We start from the raw sequence: 26,581 nt of genomic DNA on the forward strand, positions 1-26,581 counted from the left end.
CTCTTTGTTCTACACCATGGCATTGATTTCTCCCAGTGGCGAAGAGTAGGATGCCTGAAGGTTAGACACACACACACTATGTAGATAAATGACTCCTGAGCCCTGGAGTTTGATCCAAATGAAGCAATGATGTAGCTCACTGGCTCGGGCCCACATTGAAGTAAAGTGTGTGCTCTAGTGAAATGTGCTCTCTGTGACTCAGAGTGTGTGTGTGTGTGTGTGTGTGTGTGTGAGAGTGAGAGAGAGAGAGAGAGAATACTCCCACCAGTATGGTGTGGTGGAAGAAAATTGGAGGTATGAGAGAAAGAGAATCTGCTGCTTTAGTATGAAGCGTATGTTGGAATGAACCGATCTTAAACACTTAAGTTCACAGCACTCTAGTCTGAAAAACAACAACAACAACAACTATATACTGTATCTATGTATATGAATGTGCACACACAAAAAGTCCACATTCACATAGCTGCTGCCCAAAGACTGATGCCCCACTAACAGTCCTGTATGCATTTCTGTATTTTTCTAGGGATGTATCCATGTGTGTAATTGTGTTTTTGCTCCAATGTAACACTCAATCATGTTTCCTAACGCATGTGCGACTGTCTGCGTGCTACATGTGTGTGATGGTAGTAACGCGTGTTTTTTTTTCTCCTCTCAATCAAATGCCCAGCGGCGCTCCCGTCCGCGCAGCGCAGCAAAATTGGCCTGAGAGGTTTGGGAACGTTCCCCCCCCCCCCACTTACAAACGGGGGCAAATCAATAACGTCTCGCTTGAAGGAGCCACTCTCCATATGAAGGTGAGCTGACTCAGCAGTCCCAGCAGCCGGAGCGTGGGGCGGAGGGGTGGAGGGTGGAAATGATTGCTTTACAAGCGGTAAAATGCACGGCGGTGCCGAGAACCCTCTGTGGACGCCGCGCTACACGCCTCCTCAATCCTGGGGGAGGAGGAGCGGGGATGAGAGCGCATGCATACATGCTTAGGATTGTAAATACAATAGGCTGCACTCTCTTGAGCTGCGAGTGCAATCAAGCTCTACTGGTCTCTTTTTCTTTCTTGCTCTCCTTCAATCTACTCCGGTACAGCAGCCTGACAAGCGCCGATTTAGCCTCGGCCGACTCAATCCCGGCTCTACAGTGGCACGATGGGGCCAGAGATGGAAGCAATCCTCCCATCTTCACCGCTCCATTTCTCTTCCAGGCCTCCGCATCGATCACGGCGCTTATTAAATGTGGGAGTTTGCTGATTGCAGGGTGATCGGGCAGGAGGGCTGGGAGAGAAGCGGACGGACTTCGCAGGGGGCTCCGACGTCCTTCAGGCATGGCAGGGACTCTGCAGCAGCAGCTGGAGAGGAGAGAACTGTATATTCTCAGTCATCTCTCAACATCAACTACAAGGCCCATCCATTTTCTCTCCTCTGTATTCCTAACATTAAGTGTGCTTGTTTTCTTGACTAAAATGTCTATTTTTAAATGTGCAAAGGTAGTCTGTATGCCCCACTTCCATTTGGTAGTTAAAGAATCATACTGATGATTAAGCTCACTTTTGCCATAACTACAAATAACATTTTTTTTTTGGCAAGCACTTGCCAATGCCTCACATAGATTTTAAATTTTTTATTTAGTTTACATTTACTTCCATTCACAACTGCATAGCCCTGTACCTGGCTTATGCTAGGCCATCCATCACAGTGAATAAAGCTATGCTATTGTTGTGTGATAATAATGCAGTTGAGAGCAGGGACCACTTAAAAAAAAAAAAAAAAAAAAAAAACTGTCCTTGTTGGCGTGTGGTCAAGGACACACAATGTGACACGTAAGACCCGGCTGCTGAAAAGTGCTGTATTTATGTTGTCAGACCAATCAAAACCAGAGGAGAAAGGCGCGTAGGACATTGTAGGAAGGTTTGCATTAAACATGATGCTAACTGGGCTAATAAAGACAATCGTATCCAGAGTTAGTGAGAGGAGTGGCAGCTTAGTGCTTACACAATTGGATAAAGCAAACCTGTTAAGAGTCGGCTCTCAGATTTTAGACAGGGGATAACGGAGCGAAGCCGGAATATCTTTGAATGGATAGGAGTCCTGAGGCATAGCTGAGAGGGAGTTATAAATGAAGGAGTAGGGCAGAGAGAGAGAGTGAGGAGGTTACTCTGGAAAACGCCAACGGTGCTGAAAAGCTCACTGTGATGGATTACTTATTTCTAGCTAAGTTTAAGTCCGCGAGTTGATTTCAAATTTGAAACCAATGGAGGAGGAGAATCAATCCAAAAACTTTTAACGTATGCTATGTTTTTGTGAAATATATATACATGGGGGTAAATATGCGCGGCGACAGTAAATGAAACCTTCTGGCACCAGGCTTCCACATCAGCACCACGGGAGTGGCAGCGCGTGCCATTTTGTCATCTAATACAGAAAATATTCTAAAGGAAACGCTGTTTGTGACAAGCTGAATGTGGCAACGCATCCCTGTACATCATGTGAATGAAATGTTAAATGGCATGTGCATTGCAATGTGTCAGAAAGTAATAGCCTACTGCCACATCTTCACAGCATCCTGGCGTGGGTTAAAGCGCCACTACCTTGCAATAAAAGACAAAAACACCACCAATGTGAACGTGTGGAAATACTATCTAAGCCACAAAAAACTGCCTTTATAGCAACTACCCAAACATCGAAATGAAGCACGACCCCTGCATCGCTGGCTACCCACTCCTATCTGTGGTAATAAAATCAAGTTGTTGACAGTGTGAGAACGCTCGGTGCCTTTGCAGCAGCTGCCTGCTCCGGTGCGGGCTACACCAGCCGACCGAGGTGAATATATTATTCTTACTCAGCGACTGTCACAAATGCCATTTCCAATTGCCGAATGTCACCAAGACTGTTGGGGTGACTGCCAACGCCGGGGAGCGCCAAGACGTCTACATTCCCACGGTTAACATCCTGCATGCGTGCTTTTTGGATACCAAAACACTTGTTGTGAGCCGAAAAAAAAATATCAAGCTAGAAAGACTGAAGGTGATTGGTTGGACATTGCCGCTTGACTATCAACTAGGGATGGGCAGGATTCATCCACGATGGCTAACTGATCAAGAATTTTGCAGATCACGTTAATTAGTTATTTCTGTTTTGATTTCTAAAGTAATCATAAAGGGATCACGGCTTAGTGTGGCGTGGGATCTTTTATCAAAATGATATAAGTGTAGGAATATAATGTTCTATTGCTGTAACCATGCATCACAGGAACAGCTTTGGTCTGGGATGTTATTTGGTGATGGTGTGGCGGTCATTTTTAAAAGGCATACTCTAAAGATATTTAATCAACTTTATATTATATTAATGCGCAATGCTTTCTGGTATTGTCGTGTTTTTTTTTGTTTTTTTTAAGGAAAGAGGATATTACAGCTCTTTTTCTTTGTTTTCTCTGGTCATGTAGCCCAATTTCTAACATGTTGGCGCCATTCTACTGCGTAGTTTTGTGAAAGGATCCTCTTTCCAGCAGTAAAACACGTCTTTAATGAGCGGCCCCTTCACTGGCCAAGTCTTGCAGGGTCTGGGTTATACACAGAAAAAAGAAAAAACAGAAAAAGAGCCCACCATAAAGAGAAGAATGAAGCCCATCTCTGTCACACACTCGTCCTACGTCAGTGAAGCTCACTGTTTGCAGCGCAGCATGCTGCTGCTAAGTGCTGGGAACCCATGCTGATTAGTATTATTATTATCATTATTTTTATGTCTCCACATATGAACGCCAGGTCATTTTCCTCCAGCTTTCCATACCTCTCATCCTTCAGTCACTCATTACTGCTATACATCATCTCTCTCACACACACGTCCTCTGCTCTTCATATGCCCTCACTTAATGAAAGATGAAACTTTTCATTTCAGCGACCAGAGGAGGGGGGTGCCAGAACAGCGGCCTAATTTTATTTGATTGATACGGTTAAGATTAGGAAATATCTTAAATATGAAATGACAAGCGCGAGCTCCAGGTTAAACTCATCATTGTTTGTTAGGATTCAAGACAGATTTAATTATATTTTCTCCTAGGAAGTTGTTTTTAATTAGAAGAAAGGTTCTTATCAAATCTGAATAACCTGCATAATTGGCTGAACTATTCTGGGTAAGTTGCACCATTATCGCCTTCTTACAGCAAATAAACAATACTGATGGGAAATGGTTTCGGTTTCTTCAGGCTATGGAAATATGCATTCCTCATGACAACTCGCAGACAAGTGCTAGTACAAATAAAAAATAGAAATAGACGAGCAGTTGTGTTTATCCCAACACACCCAACCACCAGTAGAAACAAGTATTATTCTCCAGCAAAGACCGCTCATTTCATCCACGTTTGACTAAATTTACTTGGAAACCTATCAATCTGTGCTTGCTCAGTCAAATCCTGCTCGTCTTCGAGCTATGTGCATCTGTCAAGTAGAAGAACAGGGCGCTGCTTTCCAAGAAGAAAAAAGGGGCACTGGGCCGACCGCAATGTACAACAAAAGAAAAACAATCTCCTGTAATTGCCTGCCATCAAACGGTGAACGGTGGTTCAAAATGCAGGATAGAGGGAGGGCATGGCAGCGCGCACTGCAAACCAGTCAAGGACGTTAGAACCATCCATCTTCCAAGAAATCTCAGAGCCGATCAGAAAGGAGAGGGACGGCCTGCGCTTGGTGCTGCTACTGTTGTGTTGTTGGTGGAGGTGGTGGTGGTGTTCCCAGCCAGATCTCACACTAAACAATGAGGAATTAAAATACCGGGCCACTCTGACCTTTTCAAGGTAAAAAAGGTGCGAAACTGTGCGCATGGGCAGTGTGGCGCTGAAAGCTTATTGATTTAAGACGGTTTCTGTATCCTAGGCTACAGCCCACACAGACGGCACGGACAACACTTTCACCTGTCAGGATTAAGTCTGCAAAGCCGTGCTGACAGAGACAAGACGAGCATGATGTAAACATGGACAGATCTGATGTCCTTCCATCTATATATAGGTGGATTAGAGCAGCTCACAATACTTCAGTGCGAGGTGAACAAATGCGCATCAAACTCCATGTAGCAAAGGGCACTCGGGAGGAACATGCTTGCATGCAACATATTTAGCCATTAATAACTCGTACTGTACTGTGGTGTGATTTCTTCCTGATGGCCAACTTGTGCCACATTTCCGCTCAATACTGAAGCTAGACATTTTCTATTGATCGGTTTGTTTCCAGTGCACCAATACATAATTCATTAACTCTCAGTATGTGGATGCACATGTGTTCATAAACCATCGGTCAAAGTCAACACCTGCCTTCGCTCAATTACCACAAGCGTTGTGGTAAAAACAAACGACTGTTAAAAATGCAGCATGCTGCCGAGAGTTCCGGGGACCAACGCGGCAATTACATGCTCTCTCATCTTCCTTCTCTTCATGAAATAATTTAAAAAAAAAAAGGATCTGAGACTGGTTCATGAAAGAATTAAAAGCCTGATGCGATTACAAGACAAGAGGAGAAAAAAAAAAGAAAGAAAAAAAAGAGTTCAGCACCACCTTGCCCAGAGCATGTTAGACTCCTCAATCTTTTAGTGGAAATTGGGTTTGGGGCCGGAGAGCGTTTTCCCCACAGGCACATCACCGCCTTCCCCACAGATCAGGGATCATCACACCCATGCACTCAATCCAAACCTCGGCCAATACCCGAAGAGAAGGACGTCGTCCTCACAGCGGTCCTGCATCAGTAGTCAGGGGAAGTCTCTGTCAAGCGTTGCTCATATCACAAGGGCACCGTGCCACTCTCGTGAACAATGCTGGATGTACGTGTTCCGCCGCTGACCAGCGCCTCAAATACTCTCCAGCAATGATTCATAGACATTGGTTAATCTTATCAGGGACTGAGTGGACACAGCAGTAATAAACTGGAAATTGTCTGGTGAATCTCATATCGAATCACAACCATGGGGAAACTAAAGCAACACGGCTGATCAAAGCAAGAACGGACAAGTCTATGGACTGCTGTTGTAAAGACAAGCTATAATGCGATGGTGGTAATTAATTATGTGATAAACAAACATAATTTAGCCGAATCTCTAATTAGTTATTATTAACAGTAAGAGTTCCTGGGATCCACATTTTGGCTTTTTGATCTAATATGTGTCCCAAATCTATAAAGTCATGTAAGACGTCATATACCCGAGGCTTTTAAACAGCAATAAAAGGCATGGCTTTGGATTCAACCTTCAGGTTAATAAGACACAGAAATGTAATGTCTTCATTCTCCGCCCCTTCCTAATTGAAAACTGCCTGGTAGACCTGAAACTTCCCCAAATCTAGAAAGGTTGTTGGACCGGCCGCAAGTAGAAAATGAGATTAGGGTGAGGATTTGAGTAATGAAGGAAACCACTTGTCCTTCCACGATGTGACTCTCTACCCGTTCGCCTCAAAGGAGGTAGTAAAGCCGCCTGCCACAGACATTAAAATGACTGGCCACTTCAATTAGCCCAATCTTAAAATATAATTTGAGACACATCTATCCAACATGTCCGGAAGACTTTCGGGAAAAAATAACCGTCCTGTTGTTCATTTATTAAATATCACGTTGAATCAACTTCTCTGTCTGAGTCGCGAGTCCCATTAAAATGTAACAAGTTAGGGGTCATTGCATGGATGTTTTGTTGCAATATTAAATAGGCACAGTAAATCAGATCTGGGGATGCAAGATGAGAATAAAAACACAAAACCCCATTAATTCAACAACTCATTTCTGTGATCTGTGACACATAAGATAGAGAATGAGATTTTGAATGCGGATTGACTCGTGATATTACATGTTCTCTTAATTCTGTATTCAGAATTTTTATTTTTAAAGGGAAATGTTTCTGTAGATATATTTGAGTAAATGGGGCAGGAAGGAAACTTAAAATCGAATAAATAAAATATAACATAAAAATAATTTATAATAATAAATAACAGGCTCAGATTAATATTCAAAGTGTCTGACAACGTCATGGAAAGAATTTCTAAAGGACTTTTCGGTTAAGAAGTCATACTTTTTTAAACATAAAAACATCTACAAAATTGCTTTAGCTAAAGCCACCAGACTCCATGTACCTACACAGTAATTTTATCATCGTAAAATACAATTGATTCAAAGTCAACAGAAACCAAATAAAACTACGAAAAGCCGTTTTGGGTCCTCTTTCTACTCTCACAACTCTGGAACTCTAGTTTGGCTGAAATAAACACACGGTGAACTGAGTTACATGGGAAAATATGTGGGCTCTATATACGCTAAAAGTATTGCTTTTTTTAAATGGAGTCTGGTGGGTTTAGTGCAAGTGACCTGAGCTGTTTCTAGTTAAACAGATAGTTCTAAAAGAGGTGTAAAAAAGGCTTATCTCTTTAGGGATCCTTTCCATGAAGTTGTCAGACACTTAGAATATGCTAGCCATATCTACCCAGATACTAACGTTACTACAACTGCACCTTGAGCCTGATTGGACAGATGTATTTTGAAATGAATAATAATCTGACCAATATTTGTTGTGTCTTTGAGGCATTCAGACATTGGCGTGGCTTTTACATTTCAAGTTCAGTCTATAGTTAAAATTTCAGTTTTGTGTTACTTTTGTCACAATTCTGACTACAAACTAACAGTCAGGCGGCTACAGACTGATGATGGGAGTCAATTGCCAATGTTGAATATGATAACTGGCAGTTTGCTGCAGACGCGCATGTATAATACACACAGACCAATCCGGGCTCCAAAAAAGACATGAAACAATTTGAAAAGCAATGGAAAGATCATCCCAATATAGTCTTATAGCCATCACTTCTAGATACCGCTGTTTATTTTCCCCTGTGAGGCTTTGGCCTTGCATGGCCAAGAAGACACCACTTAGCAAGCTCAATTTCAAAAATCGGTTCAGCAGCATGCAGGGAAGCAAAGGGGGGGAATTTGACTCACAAATCCAACCTTGGAGTATTCATGTCAATGTCTTCCTATCTGATTGTTTTGGCATTCACATCTGAATAGGATCGGGAGGGTGAGGCAAACACTGAGGCAGCGAGCTGCAGATGGTGCTCCAGGAAGACAGTGAGTGGGGAAAGTAGCACCACCACACGCGTTTTGGCTGATCGACATGAGAGCAACACCGAGCCTGCTTGCTGGCCGGGTACAGAGTAGACAATTGGAAGCACAATTGGACCTGCACAATTTCCTGGATTTCTGCTCTCCGCAGTCTCCTTGGTGCGACAAGATTAATTACGGTTTTGTTCTGCAAAGGATTACATTTCTCATACCAGAGATGTAGATTAGAAACAAAAAAATAGGACTTGATTTGAATTTTCCCAGGTGTGATACATTACTAGATCTTAAGGCAAAAACACTCAAGTCTCAAGCTTTGACCAAAACATTATGTATAATTAATAAATAACACATCATTCAAACTCATGAGTCTAATTCTCCGATATCATGGAATATCGTGCAAGAAATGTCTTACTTCAGAATCATGCCAGGTTCTTAAACCGTAGAATTGTCCACACCCACTGCCGCAAATCCAAAGCCCGGTTAAATAGACAACAAACTCAATATTTGTAATGAAGGGAAAATTCCGATATCATCGGCAAATAATGAAATCCAGCGATTCTGTAGAAAATGTAGGCGTAAAGCAAGCAGAGAAACTGGGAATGAGAAATGTGTCTTTCTGCGTCAGAAGCTTATTAGTACCAAGCCTGAATGGGGTTTTGAACCGTGATACCACAACTTTGTGAAATCTGGGCATTATTCCCACTAATAGCAGTTCCAAAACAACAGGCCTTGTGCTACCCAGAGGGTCTGCTTCCATTCAGCTCCCAAAAACCTCCAAACCAAACAGTTTGGGGGACAGCTGGACCTTCATCTACTCTTCATAGAGAGAAGATTTCTTTGGAATCTGGGACTGAGGGCCAAAAGACACAGGATTACAGCCCACCAAAAACTTTGCTGATCCCTCCCTGTGAGGCCAGGCAAACCGTTTGGAAGCTGGGGCTTCCACATGCTCCAAATACTCATTTAAACCTCAAGGTGTGAATGCTACACCTAGGCACCAGTTGTACATTTACGCTCAATTTCAACAATACAACTAGAGGCACAAGACGGGGTTATTGCTATCGGAATAGGTCATGGAAAGAGGGGTCTTATTGTGTAAGCAAACGAAGGGCGGTGAGGCTGAAATGGTGACCCGCAGGAAGAGTCCTACACTAATGCCTTCTCCAGCTGTTCCACCTTAGGCTTATTGTTCCACAGCGCCTCTCGCAGAAAGACGGGAGGCCATTGGCACAGAGCCTAGGCTGAGGGCCGGGGCAGCACATCTTGGCCCTTGCATGCTCCATTAAAGCAGGAGCAGAGGAAACTATGAGGTCTCGACAGGTGCTGGTTTAGAGCTGCGCCGCTGACACAATTACTAGCCCCTTGTTGCCCGTCCGTGCTATGCTACCTTGTTTAAAATGGCTGCCTGTAGCCACAACAGTAGATGTGAACAACAGAGAAGCTGCAGCCAATCACACCCCCCAGTGACGAGAACTGCTTTTTCTAACGGATGTCTTCGTTATTAAATCTGTTTGTTGTGTTCAGCTGTGACAGTATGAGTTTGGGTCCCGGTTGCTGGCCAATACTACTGTAGTATTCGTTTTAACACGTACATAATGTGTATTTCTATTCAAACTATTATTAAAAAGGTGAGACAGGTATGCAGAAATACAAGCCACACTGGACAACTGGAGACGAAACATGCCTTAAACCCAAACACACAACACACACACAAAAATATTAGCATTTTCCCTGAGGCAGAAAACAGCTGGCCTGTGCTTCATCCGCAACACGCACATAATCTTCTCTCCCTCTCCCCAAGAAACACCGACTCCACTGTGCCTACTTCCTTTAGCCAGCGGAGTTTGCCAAGTAAAGTTGGAAGGGAAAATTAAGTTTCATCTCAGAAATTCTCTGTTGCTAACCCACTTGAAAAAATAATTGTGGTGTTCTGTCTCAAATCAGTCAACTCTTGAGTTTGTTTGGAACGATACCGCGGATGCAGTTGGCTTTCCAGACTTTAAGCTTTAAGACAACAATCATTGAAGTCTGTCTCAGACGTCATTGTTAAAATAGTTTCTATTAAAGCATTGCTTTAAAAAGGAACAGAAACAGAGGGCTGATTCTTCATTTCTGACATTTCATCCTGCCCATCCTTGGCCAACAAACGGGCTTTTTTTTGCTACTAAATAAATGGTTCTGCATTAAAATTACAGACTACAATGAAAACAACTTTACTCCGCCTAAATGACAGCAGTAATAGTTCATCATTACTGTGTCAACTGCTATCAATGTATAGTCATTTCTGTCTCGCTAAGCCTGGTTTTGATGAAACCACTGGGAAACTAACAGAAATGACTGATTCGACCATCTATATCATCTAAACTAACATAGAAAACAGGTTTATTTGTTGGAGTTATCAATGTCAAGCCTCTCAGTTACTAAGATGTTTCGCAGTCTGACCTGAAGGTGCAAACAGCAGAGAGCTGGTAGACAAAGAAAAAGCAGATCTTGCGTCACCTGAGGGAAATATAAAAGGTTAATTCTGGCGAGCCTATTTCCTATCCCAGAATAGAGCAGGTTGCATAAATAATTATCTACTGCCGGGGTTTTTTGATTGCAATAATCCATTTCATCTCAGAACAAAAAACAATGTATCTTTCTTGTATTCCTACTCTATGTTTTTATTCTAATTGAGATGGCCCCAAAGGTGAAAAATAAAAAAAGGCAGAGAGAGGGAGAGATCATGGAGGAGGACAGCCTCCAGTCAGCTCCAGCAGAGGGGCCTTGCTGACCTAGATCCAGGCTGAGTGGGGATGATATTAGCAAAGCAATTAAGGGAGATGACAGCCGTCAGGCAGGGTCAGACTGACAGGGATAGCAGTCTGTCTCCCTGCCTCCCTCACTCTCTCCGTTTCACTCCCTTCTGTAATGGCTATTGATTTTTCACAACCAAAACAAGAGACCCTCTCAGCCCAGAAGTGGCTGGATTGGTGGATAGAAGAAAGTGCAGATGGCACGGGTGAGATGTAAGGGGAAAGGGGCCGCGGCTCAGAGGATGGGGACCCTGTCAGCTCTTTTGCTTGGATGTGCCGAAATCACTCCAGGCATGGCAAAAACTTAATTCCACCGAGGTGATAGAGAAGTGTAGCTACTACCTCAAAAACTTGTCAAAACCCATGTTTTTGCCACGGGGATGAAAAAAATTATCATTTTTGGGGTAAAGCAAGGCAAACTAAACTTCTGATGTGATGGCCAGACATGCAAGTTCCTTTACTCTGGAAAAACTGTAACAGACTTTTAAAAATTCTAAGGTTTTTCACCACTTTTGTTCATATGCTTTTACAGTATATATGCAGAGCTCCACAGTGCACACTTCAAGTACTTAATATTCTTGATAATGCTTTGTAATTAAATAGCTTTGCATGAAGAATAATAGCCTGTATAACAAAGTTACACATATACTGACACTGTCTGAATCTGTGGATTACTCCAAAGAAAGCCAGCTCTTAGCCTGCTATCGCTTCAAGGAAGACTCCTTTGTAGATGTTCCAAGTGTCCACTTCAAAATGGTTTTTAGACAAGACAACAAGTGGCCGGAAATGTCAGTTAGCACCAGAAACACGAGCGCTGGTGTAGACAGAGAAATACCATGACTGGACTTTCAAATGATGATTAAACCATTGGCCTTGTTTGGCTCAGAAAAAAAAAAAAAAAAAACAGTATCTAAAGTCCACTACTACTTAAAACTGACAGCCAGTGTGAGTTTTTTTTTTTAAATGATTCTTATAAGCACAGGTGTGAGGAAAACTCATTGCCAAACCAAGCATGGTGAGAAAATAGAGAACGACATATTTCCAGCAACAATCGCTGAGAAAACAAGATTATGAGAAATCTCATAAAAACACATTACAGTAGGGCTGCATTAAAACACCCCACGGACCATACATCCAAATGAGATTTTCAGCAATTACAGGAGACGGCGCCACTTAAATCACCGGCCCGTACCGTTGTCACAGAGCAGCGTGCTGCATGCCTCGTTCCATCCCGGCATGCCTTGCTCCAGGCGTGCAACTTAGTGGTGTCGTGTTCGCCATGTCTGCTTTCATCTGATCTCAGTGGGTGGATGGAAGTTTGACAAAAGCACGAGGGGGGGGGGGGAACGTAAGTGACATGATGAGATAAAATGGCAGAGAGAAAAAGGTTTGTGACAGACGCAAGTGACTGCATGCAGGATGCAGTTACATTCCGCTGACTCAAATCACTACATTGAATGGAATCTGTAGGCGTATCAACCGACACAACACCTGCCAGACAACTGCACAGAGTGACGCAGTTTCTTTTGATAGGGTATATTTACCGACGTGCAGTATTCGTTTTCCCCAGCATGTATGGAAGACAGCTTCTTTTTCATCTGCTCTCCAAAGCCACGAACCGCCGCTCATTACTCGAGTACACTCCAGACAACACGCCTAGCTAGGCACTAACGGCATTGTTTTCCAGCTCGGGCTCCCTTTGCCACAAATTTCTGCTTCAATCTCAAAATCAAATTTTGCAAGCAACACTTTCCTTTTTAAGGAAACAAACTTGGAGGGGGGAACTGGTGTTGTGTGAGCTGCTAAGCTGTTGTCGATTTTGATTACTTCAGTAAGCAGAGGGAGTTGGAACTGAAATTAGTTTTTTGCCTGAGCGATATGCAAGGATTTTGAAAGACACTCTGGGGGCAGAGTTGAGAGAAAAAACACATGGTGCAGGAATGCAGGTTTACAAGCACGGGGTAGCCTCTGCCGAGCCCCCTGTAGAGATGCTTTGACATCTGCACTACACATGTCTATAAAAATGCGTAAGGATCCTTTAAAAAGTCAAAATGTGAAGCAAATGCACATCAGGAGGTGTGATTACTGACAAAGCCTTCTGACTATATTAAGACCAGATAGAAGCTGAAGAACCAATCTTTATCAACATGGTTTGGCTAAATGCAGAACTGCAAATGACCTGTCGCATGTCAGTAATCTCTCAATTACTTAGTGTCTGTATTAGCTCTTTCATCTCCGCTGAAAGACCATTCAGATAAGTGACAGCAGCCTCTTGAGTCCCTGTTTAAGTGGAATATGCAGTTTTTGTTTGTCTGTGCCCCGAGTGATCAGCCGTGGAAAACGCCATTAAACATCTGAGGCGTCTCATACATATGTAGGGCCAGAGATATGGGCCATAATGAGCTGCACTCTGCAGATGGCCATTAAGGCTTACGTCAACATTAGGGAGATATCCAAATAAAAATTTGCCAGATGATGCTCGTGGTTAACTCACAGAAAAATGTTTACGTGGACACATCGACCACAGATGATAAGAAGGTACAGTCCATCTGAATTCTTTGATTTCAGCGGAGAACAGAGCAGGATGCGATTAAAAGGGAGTTTTCATATCAGGCATGGAGATGGCTTTCTTCCAAATGAGTCTTTTTGAATCTGGCCGGGGCCGGAGCAGGTGGACCGTGGCGCTTCACAACGGCAGCATGTTCTTAAACTGATGCTGGACAGTGGGGATGAGCGAGTACAGCATTATCTGTATCCGTATCCGTACTGGGCGGGGCCTAAACCGGAAGTGGTCAGATTTAAACCGGAAGTGGGTCGGGTTCTCTTGAAATGTTAGGGGCTTTAACCGGTATGTTATTTAAGCATGCAATTGATATGAGTTGATCAAAAATGGTTATATTTATTGCTGATTTGAAAACTATTTACATGACAGCATCAAGCTTCAGATCAATGGTGTTGTCATGGTAACAAACACACGATATACAGAATGTTTTGCAACAATGACAACACATGCAGTTGCAATTATGAAGTAAAATATAATGAACAAGAGTTTTCATACTCAATATAACTTTCTTTTTTTAACTTTTTATTTTTTTATGATCAGTATGATTTTTTTTGGTTCTTTTTAATTTTTTTTATTTCCACACCAGGTATATGTTTGTGTGTGTGTGTGTGTGTGTGTGTGTGTGTGTGTGTGTGTGTGTGTGTGTGTGTGTGTGTGAGTAACAGAGAGACAGAGAGAGAGGGGGCGGAGGGCCGCTGACAGTAAAAAAAAAAAAATCTCCGATGGCAGAGACGCGGCGGAGTTGCATTTAAACCAAGCAGCTTGTCTGAGACCCACGTTCACCAGAAATCTACTCGTTGATATGTAAGTACTATAAACCAAAGTTAAAAACAAACCTGAAGCTGAAGAAACCCTAAACGTTAACGGAACAGATCCGCAGACCCGACTGACTGCCTGACGGAGCGGGAGCGAGAGAGAGAGAGAGATAGAGAGAGCAAGAGAGCGAGAGAAAGAGAGCGCATTTCTCCGTGTTCTGTGTGTGTGTGTGTGTGTGTGTGTGATTGATCCAAGCGAGTTCGTAGGCGGGGGGCGCTGTGATTATCACAGAACGCTGCGCGGCCAGTTGAGGGGTTGTATTCAATCCGAGCACGGATATTGACTCATATTACTCGTATAATACTTGTACTCGGCAAAAGTGCTTTATCCGTACCGGATACTCGTTTCAGCCGGGTACTCGGATCACCCCTACTGGACAGGAAGCCGCTGCACTGGGCAACAGGTCCAACCAGAAGGCAAAAGGAGAGGAAATCACTTTTTTTCTGTTACCAAACAGCTTGAGTCAGCTGAAAATGTTCAATGTCCGTCCAAGTTCAGCGAGTAACAAAGAGGAAGGAGCCGCAATAACTTCTTCTCTTTTTTCTCTTTTATTAAGCTCAGATATTGCATAATGCAGTGAGTAGGCTCAGTTTTATATGTGCATGGTGTCAGCATCATTGTGGAGGTCACAATAAAATAAACCGTTGCGTTATTGGCTGGAATAACCCTTTTTCTAGCTTCTGTAGAGTATGCTGTGGTGGTGGGAGCAATATAATATAATGTTCTGCAAAGATAAGATTACCTATGACTTTGTTCCTCAAGCACACACACAGTTTCATATCCATGCTCCAGTTGAGTGCTGCTCGAGACATTAAGTGAAACAATATACCTTACGTGCTGTGATAACTACTGTATCTTACAACAGCACGCCACCTAATGACCCACTCTAAGCTTTGATATATGAGTCACGCCGTAACGCCTCTCCATAACCAGATACCTAGTATAAAAAGCAATGCACCATGACTTGAATGGAGGCCAAGCACAAGGGAACGCTCAGGTGTAGGTATTCTTAAGTAAGACAGCTGACATGACGGACGTACTGTATGCCCCGACATGGTAAAGCCCCGCTGCTTGATATCCTCGGGCTGCAGGACAGCTTCACCAAAGGCGAAGTGAAGGTTTGGCACCAGACGGCTCAGGCGAACCACGGCTGACAGGGTTTGGCAGATGAATAGATGGATGGATGGACAGATATTGGAATAAAAAAAATCAAAGAGGGGTTTTTCACAAAACAAATACAAGCTGGTAAAGCTTGTGTAACTGTTGGATTTAATGATATTTTTTCCCCAATTGAGGTTGTGTTTTTGTAAAGCCCGGTATTTCTTCAGCTCATGGTTCTATAAATAAATCGCTGCTGACACTGTTCAAATCAATGTGACGCCTGTTTTTTTGTTAATTAATTTTTTTTTCAATGTCACTGCTGCCTATCCTGCACTGACACTATTGAGATACACTTTTAATTCCAGTAAGGTTTTCTGTTTAAACAAAAAAAAATTGTTCCTTTCAGTGGAAGGCCAGGTGACGGTAATTAAAGATAGTGGGGTCTTTTATGTTGGACAGCTTATTATGTAATAAATGCAATGGGCTCTTTTGTAGACTATGTACAATGTGCTATGTGAAACACTGCACAGAGGCACTTATTCCAAAAAGTATATATATGAAAAAAAAATGAGAAGTTTTATCTTTTCAGCAAAGCATGATCTGACGTAGGAGTATTGCGCTCATTTCACTTCTCCACTCTCTTGTGAGAACACTTAGTAGAGACATACTTTTCCACTGTCTTATGATGGGCTTATGCTGTGCGGTCCCTGGCGGCATTTTAGGGAAAGGAGATAACACTGATAGCGTGGCTGAAAGTGCCAGCATGCCCCATTCACAGATATTAGCCTCAATGGCCTTGATAAGACGCCATGCTAAAACCCCTGCTGTGTGGATGTGTGTGCGTCAGTGTGTGTCAGCCTCTTAGGATTCCATGCCCCTTTAACCACGGGCCGACCCCCTGCGGCGCCCAACGTCTTAATCAGCCCAAGGGGCAAGCGGGAGACAATGCCTCGCCGTTTATGTGACAAGAATATAAGCGGGTACGTGCGACAGCGTGAACCGCGGCCTGTGTTTATGCATGTGGGTTTCTGTTCCGCCTCTGTTATGGTCTGGTTACGGCATGTCAATGGGATCCCCAGTGTGCCCGACAAATAAAGAAGGGAGGATGCCATTTTCATCATTAAGGCAGTGGCTGTGCGCTGTGGGCTGCGGGGGAGGCTTGTGGAAAGCATGACCTTGCTCCCCGCTTTCTGCGCTCCCTCCTTCCTGCCCACCAGACCGCAACATCGGACATGCACCTCCTAGCGGCCAGGTCAGCGGTCCCGTCATCAGTGACATCTCTTACATACCCAGAACTAGCCACGTCATTGTCCATCTCCACAGCCACATCCACTACTGCTCTGTCCAGATACATTCTCAGGGCTTTTTCCCCTCCCTTGTCCCAGTGGGAGAGGACACGTGACTGGCTTAAAATTAAAAGGAGAGTGCATTTTAATACATTTATCCCCTCACAGCAGGACCTTCCATTAGGTAGAGGCACATGTGTGCAATAGCACAACCTGTTATTATGAATAATTTTATTTCTTCAAGATAGATGATGTAATCCTAAAATGCAAAACAAATTGACCGATAGTAATCCCATGTTCCCAAATATCGATGTAGTTGAAAACGCAGTTACTAATTAATAGTTATGGCTATAGGCAACATGATTAATACTAATAATACTAGAGAAGAAGAAGAAATAAACAGTGCTACATGCAAAGGCATTATTATTGGTCCAGAGGAAAATCTCTAAAACTACTGGCCAGATGGCTGCATGTCACAGCGAATGATTTGTACCCTCAAAAGATTCTAATATTTTGTCCAAGGCGGGTTGCAGCGGTTTAATTTCCTTGTGAACAGAATATCTTTGGATTCCAGACTTTCGGTTGCAGAAAACATTTGAAGACGTCACCTTGGTGTCTGGGAAACATTAGACACTATTTTCGTACATTTTAGACTCAATAATGAAATTGAGAAAGTCATCAGCCGATGAATCAATGGGAACAATCATTACTTGCAGCTCTAGTAGAGTGAAAACTAGTGGCCGGATTGAGACGTGGCCACTAGTTGGACCTTGAGAATTGTAGTTTGACAAATTATGAAATCAATGTCCCCTTACTAGCTTTCGACAGCATCTCATGGTCTTAATCAGCCAAATGAATAGCCAGATTTGCACAAAAATGTGCTATGAATGCTCACGGTTCCCACAGTTCCCCAGTTACAGCTGTCAAAAAAGGTAAAGACACTCTCTTGGTTATCTGGCATGCCCTGCCACTGCACCCACTGTTCCAGAGAGCACTCCCAAACAGGTGCTTAACAAAATGGCTGCAGATAGAAATATGAGAGCTGCAAAACCCATATAAAAATGAATAATAAAGTCATAAAAATGCTCAGTCCAAAGTCAAAGTTAGTGCTGCGGACCAGCATAAAACTTCTTGTTTGGCTGCCACAAAAGGTGACCACTCTGTTATATTATTATTATTATTATTATTCACTGACAAGAAGGAGTCGCTGCACTCGTCTCACTACTCCTCAACAGAAGAGATGTAGCTTTCTCTCCCACTCTCTTTTATCGCACCCCCCGCCCCCCCAACTAGTGCAGGAGGTAGGCTGCCAGCTGATGGCACCTCTGTCTGAGTGGGTCTGCGTGCTAGCAGGAGACCTCTTTTCCTCCTCGCAGAAGCTTGTCATCTATCATTAGTCGAGGAGGCCTTGAGAATGATTCTGGCAGACAGCGCTGGCGTACCGTCGGGGGGGCCAACGTAAACGGCACACTGCTGGGCAAACAACGGTGATGATGACCATTACTTTTCCAAGGTATGAGCCGTAAAAAAAAAAAATTTAAAAAAAGAATTCTACTGTGTCGTGTTCCAACTTAAAATTGGAACACAGGCTTGGCAGGCAGTGGGGTATTTTGGATCATTTGATTTTTGTCATTTTTTTTATGCTGAACTGATTATTATTCTCTCTTCTTGTTCTCACACTCTGCTGCGTCGATTCAGGGCACAGTCACACCACGAATGTCTGAAGTGGTTTGAAAACGCTCGATCACTCTTTTTTTTTGTTAAAATGAGAAAGAAAGCATTCAAAACCGGGCTCTGCGACAAATAACCCCACCACGGCGGCGTGAAAATGCACGTCTGTGCCCTCCTAGTAAAATGTGGTGCAGTATGTTTGGAGTAAGAACAGTCAGACCAACTAATGGAAAACCCCCAAACCACTCTAAGCTTTATGGGTATACGGAGACGGATGGAGACACCTTATAGCCGGCGGTGGTAACCACAGGCCATAAGATATTCCCACAGACATTTTACATTAGCGAGTAGATGGGTTGAATGCAGAGTTCCAAATAGTGCCCTTAAAAGTTTAAAAACACCTTTCTTGTTATATTTACTGCACGCGCAAACAGAATCGGAGCCATTACATGCTGTAGTCACTTTGTTATAAATCAGCTAAAACTCTCCATAATGGATTTATTATAGTACAGAGCAGCGTTTCAAGACCAAAATAATTACTTGGAACCTATCATTTAAGGTTGTAATACATTTGAGTTACAAACTTCTGTGTAGATTTTTTTGTTGCATCACGGTTACAGTGGGATTTGTTTTTGGATAGTCAATTTGCAGACTATGTGTCAGGGTATGCTCAAAGAACTAGTTTGTATGAAAAGGGATTACGGCCGTTTGACGGCCACACTTAAAGTCAGGGGGAAGACCTTTTGGTAACTGAAAACAACAACATGCAGTAATTTCTTAAATATAGGGATAGCAACTTCAAGAAAAAGGACAGCATAAAGTTGCATTCGGGTGCACACAAAAAGTGCCATAATTAGATGTGTGAATAATGGAAAAAAGAAAACATGAGACGTTGCCCCATGCACCTGGCCCATCTCTGATTGGATGTGCGTGCTGGGTTGTTGTTGTCACTTGTTCTTGGCGTGTACTGGTGCCTTAATAGGCGAGGTTGAGACACCCTGGTGCACAAAGGCCTGTTGTTATGCTGTGTGCTCCTCATCAACTCGTACACGTCATAGACCAATTTTACCACAAGAATTTGCACTTCAAGTGGTAAAGAAACTATTTAGGCTTTGTGATTTTTGTTATTTCACTTCAACACACGCCGGACTACAGCATCACACAAAACATAACTGCTTTGGTTTAGACTAGATAACGCAAGGTGCTGCAGGTGTGGCAGCAGGTGAGATTTTCAGTATGTATACAGCACTACAGTTCCTTTGCCAAACGGTGAGAGCCGGGCACAGCATGGACCACCACAGCTTTGGAGCACATAGTCCACGGTATACGCACCAACCAAACCGCACACAATGATTTTACACCTGAAGCCCCCCCAGTGAGGGTTGAAACCCCAGCAAAGAGAGCACATAATGAGTCCTGCTCGTCAGTGATGCACCGACCCAGTACGGGCATCCACACATACCCTAACTCCCCCCCCCGCCCATGTGCCTGTGGCACCCGCGGCTGGTCACCTCGCTCATGGATCAAAAGGCAGTGTGTCGTTCTAATCAGTCCTCGCAGTGGGCAACCCCATTAATTCAATTCTGTTTCATCAGCGGTGTGCAGACCCCGAGAGGGGTCGGTACATTCCTGGGGTCCTGTGGTCCAGGAGTAATCCTATCTCTTAATGACCCGAGATCAGACTCTAACCTCATAATAGCTTGGAGGCCCGTTGGGTTTGCGCACGCTGACAGAATTGCGAGGTCTTAGCGGGAGAAGAAACAAAGACAGACATAGCTAATTTTCGAGACGCAGCAGGGAAGTCAAGCAGAATTAACGACGCCATATATCAAATAATACCAGACGATCAACCCCCCACTAAACCAGGCCAACACTACAGAACATGTACACTTACACACAAGTAAACTATATCAACAGGATCAAGAAATGTTAAGAATGAAAAAGTGGAATTTGTCAGGTTATACTGGAGTACAGTTTATAATTCTTTTGATAAACAAAAAAAGATTTGTTCAAAATAGTTTCAATGGGAAAACTGAGTTATTTTTTACATTCTGTAGCACGATGTGTGGTTTCCCTGTGGCATAGGAAAATGCCTACTGGGACATAACATAATGAGCTTTTTATGTCTTACCGTACCTTTGGTCTCTGGTGGATGGGGATGCTCATCACAGACAAATAGATCTTTTGAGTATTGCCGTCTACACCTGCAGAAACAATAACAGTTGGTGAATATGGTGAGGCTTTAAGAACACAAATGAAATGAAAACGTCTATAAATCTGGCCCTAATATTCTTGCGCTCGCCATCTGTTAATGAATTAGGAAGAGAAAAAAAATAAATCTGGCATCCCTGCGCTCAAAAGAACAACCCATTTAAGTGTGGAACAATCTGCATCAAGAGATTTGTCAGCGTAATCTTTGGTCTGGAGAACAGAACGAGGACTCCACGGGGACATATGCTACAGCGAGGAACCTATCAATACCTCTTCCACTGTCCTCAGAGCACATCAGGGGTTAACATCGGATAATTCTGCAGCGGAAAAGGTCAAAGTCAAGGCCTTAGGTTGGAGCTGGGAAAATTCCCGGGAATTGGTAGCAAATGAATCCCTGAGTGAAAATGAAAGAAAGAAATACAACAATTACATGCAAAAGGAACGCTCTCCTCTTTTTAAGATGACGACAAAGGAAAGGGTCCGCATGGGAGATGACACTTCAAAGGCCCTCATTGTCGAAACCCAACAACAGCACTGGTGTTCGTAAAAAGAAGAAGAAAAAAAAGAAGAGAAGAGAAAAAAATAAGCGATCATCTGACTGCTCTGCGGTGGCAGCCTTTGGAAGTCACCCCATCTCGCTCTCTGTGTGCATCTGTCTAAGTATGAAAGAGTCTTGTTCGGATCAGTGTACAAGGGCTTTTTTTGTAAAAAAGAACCCTGGTAGACCTCCCCCTTTAGGACTTTAAATTATGACTTTAACACAGGGGATCAAAGACATAGATCAATGTGGCAAACAAAAGCATGGAGTCTTTAGTCAGAATCATTTCTCATTTATGTGGGATTTCTACTGCAGATAATGACCAGGGGAACATTCACGTTTTGGTTCCCTCACAATCAAAGAACAAGGGGCTTTCTTGCTAAACCTAACAATCGTACAGAGGATACAACTTTCCTCTTGAGAGCAGACTCCAAACACCAGAATGCAGTGCAGCCATGTTGAACTTTAACCCTCCTGTTGTCCTCAGGTCAAATTTGACCCCTTTAAGAAATGTTTATATCTAAAATATGGGCTTCTTTTTAATCAAATTACCAGAAAAAAAGAATTGGATTCCATACAACGCTCTTTGCAAATACAATTGATCACTTCCATTGCTCTGATCTTAACTATTATAATTTCTGCTGTTTGAATTCAAATATTAGGTACAATTCTATATAAATGAGGGTTAGTGACCACGAATTCCAAAAAGTAGTGTAAAACTAGTGGTAGTAAGGTGGTTTTATTGAGAAAAAAAAAGTCTGAAAAGGGCCGAAAATGTTAATTCTTTTTCAATTTTTGCCCTGCCACACAACACCGTTTTTACCTGCATTTTTTGAAATATGTGAGGTCCATACGTGTGTGTGTGTGTGTGTGTGTGTGTGTGTGTGTGTGTGTGTTATGTGGTGAATGTGAAGATGAACAGCTACCTCCTCATTCAGCTCTAGCCACTGAAAAGAAATAAAAAGAAATCAGACCAGTCACAACAGCTGGTCAGTCTGACGTCATGCTGCCTGAGCTCATTACTATTCATGAGCTGGGTAAAGGATGCAGATAGCCAGGCTCTCATTGGCTAACTGTTACCCAATCAGAGTCAAGCAGCTGAGCTCGATGAATATTAATGAGAACTGGCATAAATTGAGCTGAATGTTCCTGCAGACTTTCTATACCACGATAGAGCCCAACCAATACAGGATTTTCAAGGCTGATACAAATATGACTATTTGGTTATTTAAAAATCCGATACATATTTAAAAAAAATAATCCAGGAACGCGTTACAAAACAGACAGATTTCCCTAACATTAGATATTTGTGGGTTTTGATAGGAATTTGTTTTGAACAGAGGAACATCAAAATAAATTAAGGTTCTGATAAATAAAATGTATCAAAATTCAAAATTAAGATATGAAATATGAAAAATGTGTTTTTGTTAAAAGGACAAAGGAAAAAAAATAAACAATGTTACCAACAGGGACGTTGTAGAGCGCCCTCTGGTGGACAGACTATGCAACGCCATCACCCATAACATGGTTGACAGTCTGTTTTTTATTTTTTAAATATTCATTTATCAGAATCATTTATTTGTCATTATAAATGATTCGGAGGAATGAATATAAATAAAAAATAATCATGCATTAAAAATGCTGATATGTGATATATGAATGTCTAATATGGGCCAATAATATCAGCCTGCCGATATATCAGTTGGGCTCTAACCCACACTAGAATGGCTTGTGACAAGGTGACCAACTTAGACCATTTTACAAAGTTTTCAGACATTATCACAAAGTCATGGAATAGATGTGGCGGGGCACCTTTAAAGGCTGGGAATCCTCCACTAGGATCACAGCCCTCTCTCTCAACCTACACTGAAAGCTGCAGCTGGAACTCCCAAACATGTGCATGTTCTATGCTCTATGGGTGCGCAAAAGTAATTCTGGGAAATGTAGGCAACTTCTTACTGAATTAGACGTAGATGAGGCAGCTTCAGGAGGAACAGAAATGTCAATTAGAGCCGCTTCTTTACAATAAAAACACTGAAATGCAGCAATCTGAGATAATCCAAGGTTGGATTTGTTTCCTTTTAAAACTCCAATGTATAACTGGATGAAAGTCTTTGAGCAAGGCACTAACTTTAAACCTAAAGTAAATGAAGTCAATTTATTTGTTCCCACCTTAAAATATGCCGGCAAAAATGAATTTCAAAAACACAAAGAACTGGAAAACTTGAAGTAGCTGCTCTCTTTCAAAATAACTACACCGACAATAGACAGTTCTCAGCAGGGGCTGCAGAGTCGCACCATATGTCTCGAGGCAAAGCACTCTGGGAAACCTTTACAAAAAAAGTCAACTGTTATTCAACGCTCATTCATCATGTTTTGCTGACTCCACTTCCAAGTCACACACATCACGTCAGACTTAATAGTCTGAAGAACAGGATTTTGACGGCATTTTTGCCTTTTAAGATGAAAAATGGTGGGAGAAAAGGCATGTTTCTTTGTATAAAAAAAGTCGGATTTCCATTGTGATGATTGTGCAAGAATGGAAATAGCTAGCTTGCCAAATCTTCCTCGAGAGGATGATAAAAGACAGTAGCTCGCTGATATAAAACCAATTCATTCCACCATCAGTTTATGGAGCAAAAAAAAGCGGCTGCTGCTGCACGGGGAGTGAGTCTTAAAAAAAAAGTTTTGACATTTGGTTGTTTATGTACTGCTGGCAAATTACTACTAAGTCAAATCTCATTAAAAGTTGGCGTCCAACTATACATAAAGATATTTTAAAAAGTTGTAATGAATATTACCCCCTAAATACATTTTAGTTTCGGTTTTCAATTCTGCTGCTACCGCTCTTCATCATATGATAAATTATGCTCATAAGCAACACTACAAAAACACTCATAATACAACTTGTAATGACATAGTAGTCTATATAAATGCACAACAGAGCGTGGTTTTAATGCAAAAGAAATTCAAATATTGTATTATGTTGTGCTAAAACACGGTTTGGAGCTGAAAACTGAAATTTATCTTGTTTTTTTTTCTACATGAAGAGTTAAATCCCATAGGAAAAATGTTTACTTTGCCGTGATATTAGAGATGTTTTTCCATTAACTCCACACAAAGTAAAATCATTAACTACCTCATTGACTTCTCCCTATAGAATTATATTTTGTCTCTTCTTCCTCATTAACTACTTGCATATCCGTGGTGGAAAATGTGCAGATAGATTCTCAAAAGCCTCCACTGAATGATTTCACATGAGAAGCTGTGCAGTAACTGATAAGAAATAGATAAATACTCCATAATAAAGTGACAAATAACAGCTAAAATTGAAAAGATTACTCTTCCGGATATGGATAAACGTGGAACAATGAAACTTTGTTAAATCATTTTTGTTGGCTTCTCTACAGGCATAACACTTTATCAAAGAAAACGGTTTCAATTTATTTTGCACAAGAAGCCGCTCTCTCGGAACCGCGGTACGTACAGAGAAAAGTTGGACCATGGCAATTATTGTAAACTTGTCAAATTGAACCCGGAGCAATAAATCATCTTTGTAATTATCGATTGATTGAATGAGCTATCTAACTGGGAAAAACACTTGGAAGCATAATACATCAATTTTAATGGCATTTCTTAATCACAATGCTCAGCAATCAGCAGAGACCAATTAGGGCCTGAGAGATAGAGACCCGCCATTAATAATCAGACTTGGTTGCTCCCACATTGCCTTCGTTCTCAAAAGGCGGCTGGAGCCGCTTTTTAAAGAGCACTAATCATTTCAGGGGGAAGGAATTGTCTTAAAAATATTAACATTTATTATATGACCAGGAAAACAAAGCCAGGGAGTACTTCTAAAAACTGCAAATTCTAAGCCTCTTTGTGTAAGCCAGACTGCCAAATCACCCCCGGCTGGCGTAACTACAGTTTTAAGATTTCACTTATGAAAATCAAAAGCTCCAATGAATCCACAGAGCCGGCCTATCTCGCAAATGTTGAGAAACAGAAACGTCTGTTCGGGAAAGTTGTAAAGTTACACAGGGGACCAGAGGCAAGGAGCAATGATGAAAGATATCTTTACAACGCCACCTTTAGCCGCCGTTTTATTATTAGCGTTACGGTCCGTTTTAACACGGCCAAATGTCCGTTTGTCTTTGAATACGAGAAACAGACAGAAAATATACGAGCCGCACACAGAGACTGAGCAACATCACCCTTCATGTCTGGGCAAGTATACTTTACTTCTCTCGAATTATTCCCCCCCTTCATTTCCTTGGCTGCAGATTTGAGCGGCAATCGCCCGACTTTTAAGTCCACTCGAAAGATCCAAGAACACAAAGAGAGTTTAAGTTTAAGTACAGGCAGCAGTATGAGCAATGTCCCGTGACTTTGTATTTTTTTTTTTACCCCTATTCAGTAACACCGATAGTCCCAGTTTGATGTTTCGGTGACCCATTGACATCCAGTTTAAGTGAATGTGACAAACAATTTTTCATCATCAATGGCAACAGCTGGACCCCCCCGACAGACGGCAAGATCGGAAACAGTCTGCAAATACAAACAGCCTGTCTTCATTATTATTATTATTATTATTGGTCCCTAGATGTCATGATATCATTATTTAATACACTTAGTGACCCTGGGAATTGATCTGCATGTATTTAAACAGGGAAACTACCATCATGAATTAATCAACACTGGAGTACATGTATCACAGCAGTAGGTGGCTGGGATGGGGCCAATTTTTTAGAAGATGTTCTAGTTCTTGGAAGCATGCAGCCAGGCTAAAGGTAACCAGGTTATAAATAGGATGCTAATACGATGCAAGTCACACCTCCTGCAAACACATGATTTATGTATCCTCTTAACTCTAAAGCCACCTTTCAACGAGCACTGCTGGAGTATGCAAATCAGACTGGGCTGTAAGGTATACTTCCATTAAATGTGAATTATTTACATATCCGTTCCTTACTGGAGATAACTGATTCTGAGTTTTACAGTTGAAAAATGAGCGGATCATTCGAAGAAAAGGAAAAGAAATGCATTGTAGAAGGATCCAGCTACCGTAGATGCAGGCAAACCAAAACAGGTCTGGTTCTTCTTTTTAACCCTTGTGTTGTCCTTCGGGTCCCAGGGACAGTCCTGTGTTCAACTGTATTTTTCTGCTACAGTGGCCTCGGCCTCTGGGGCCCTGAGACCCGTCCTGCACTCGAACGTGTGTCCCACTAGCCTCATCACGTCCTCCGGGGCCCCTGGGACCCGATGGACGAGAGGGATTGTGGTGGAACATACGTACCCGGGACCCCTGAAGCACAATGCCAGGCTAAAATAAAATGAACAAGTCCCCGTAACACCAAGGACAACACAAGGGATGATGTACAATGGTTACATAATGAGTGCAGACAATTCCTGTGAAAGCCTGCTCGTATCAAATATTTAACATGCTTCATTTTCTTGCAAATTCCAAGACAACTGGTGAAATCAAGTGAAAAAAAAAACCACAGTGGAATTACTGCAGCACATAAACTATAT

At 42.3% G+C, this 26,581-nt stretch overlaps 1 protein-coding gene across 4 annotated transcripts in view; it reads right to left on the reverse strand.

Annotated features, from left to right (window-relative positions):
- LOC117961885 (kelch-like protein 29) overlaps positions 1-26,581 on the reverse strand; it is a 216,517-nt gene that overhangs the window by 180,867 nt on the left and 9,069 nt on the right. For 2 of the 4 annotated variants that reach the window (XM_034900866.1, XM_034900865.1), the window contains exon 2: positions 20,437-20,504. The exons of 1 other annotated variant lie outside the window; for it this stretch is intronic. The gene's annotated coding sequence lies outside the window, so the exon portion shown is untranslated. Of the gene's footprint in view, positions 1-20,431; positions 20,505-26,581 lie in introns of all 4 variants that reach the window. One more of the 4 variants, XM_034900867.1, reaches the window with a different exon arrangement.

Source organism: Etheostoma cragini, chromosome 18 (genome assembly GCF_013103735.1).
Source record: "Etheostoma cragini isolate CJK2018 chromosome 18, CSU_Ecrag_1.0, whole genome shotgun sequence".
NCBI classification, from domain to species: domain Eukaryota; kingdom Metazoa; phylum Chordata; class Actinopteri; order Perciformes; family Percidae; genus Etheostoma; species Etheostoma cragini.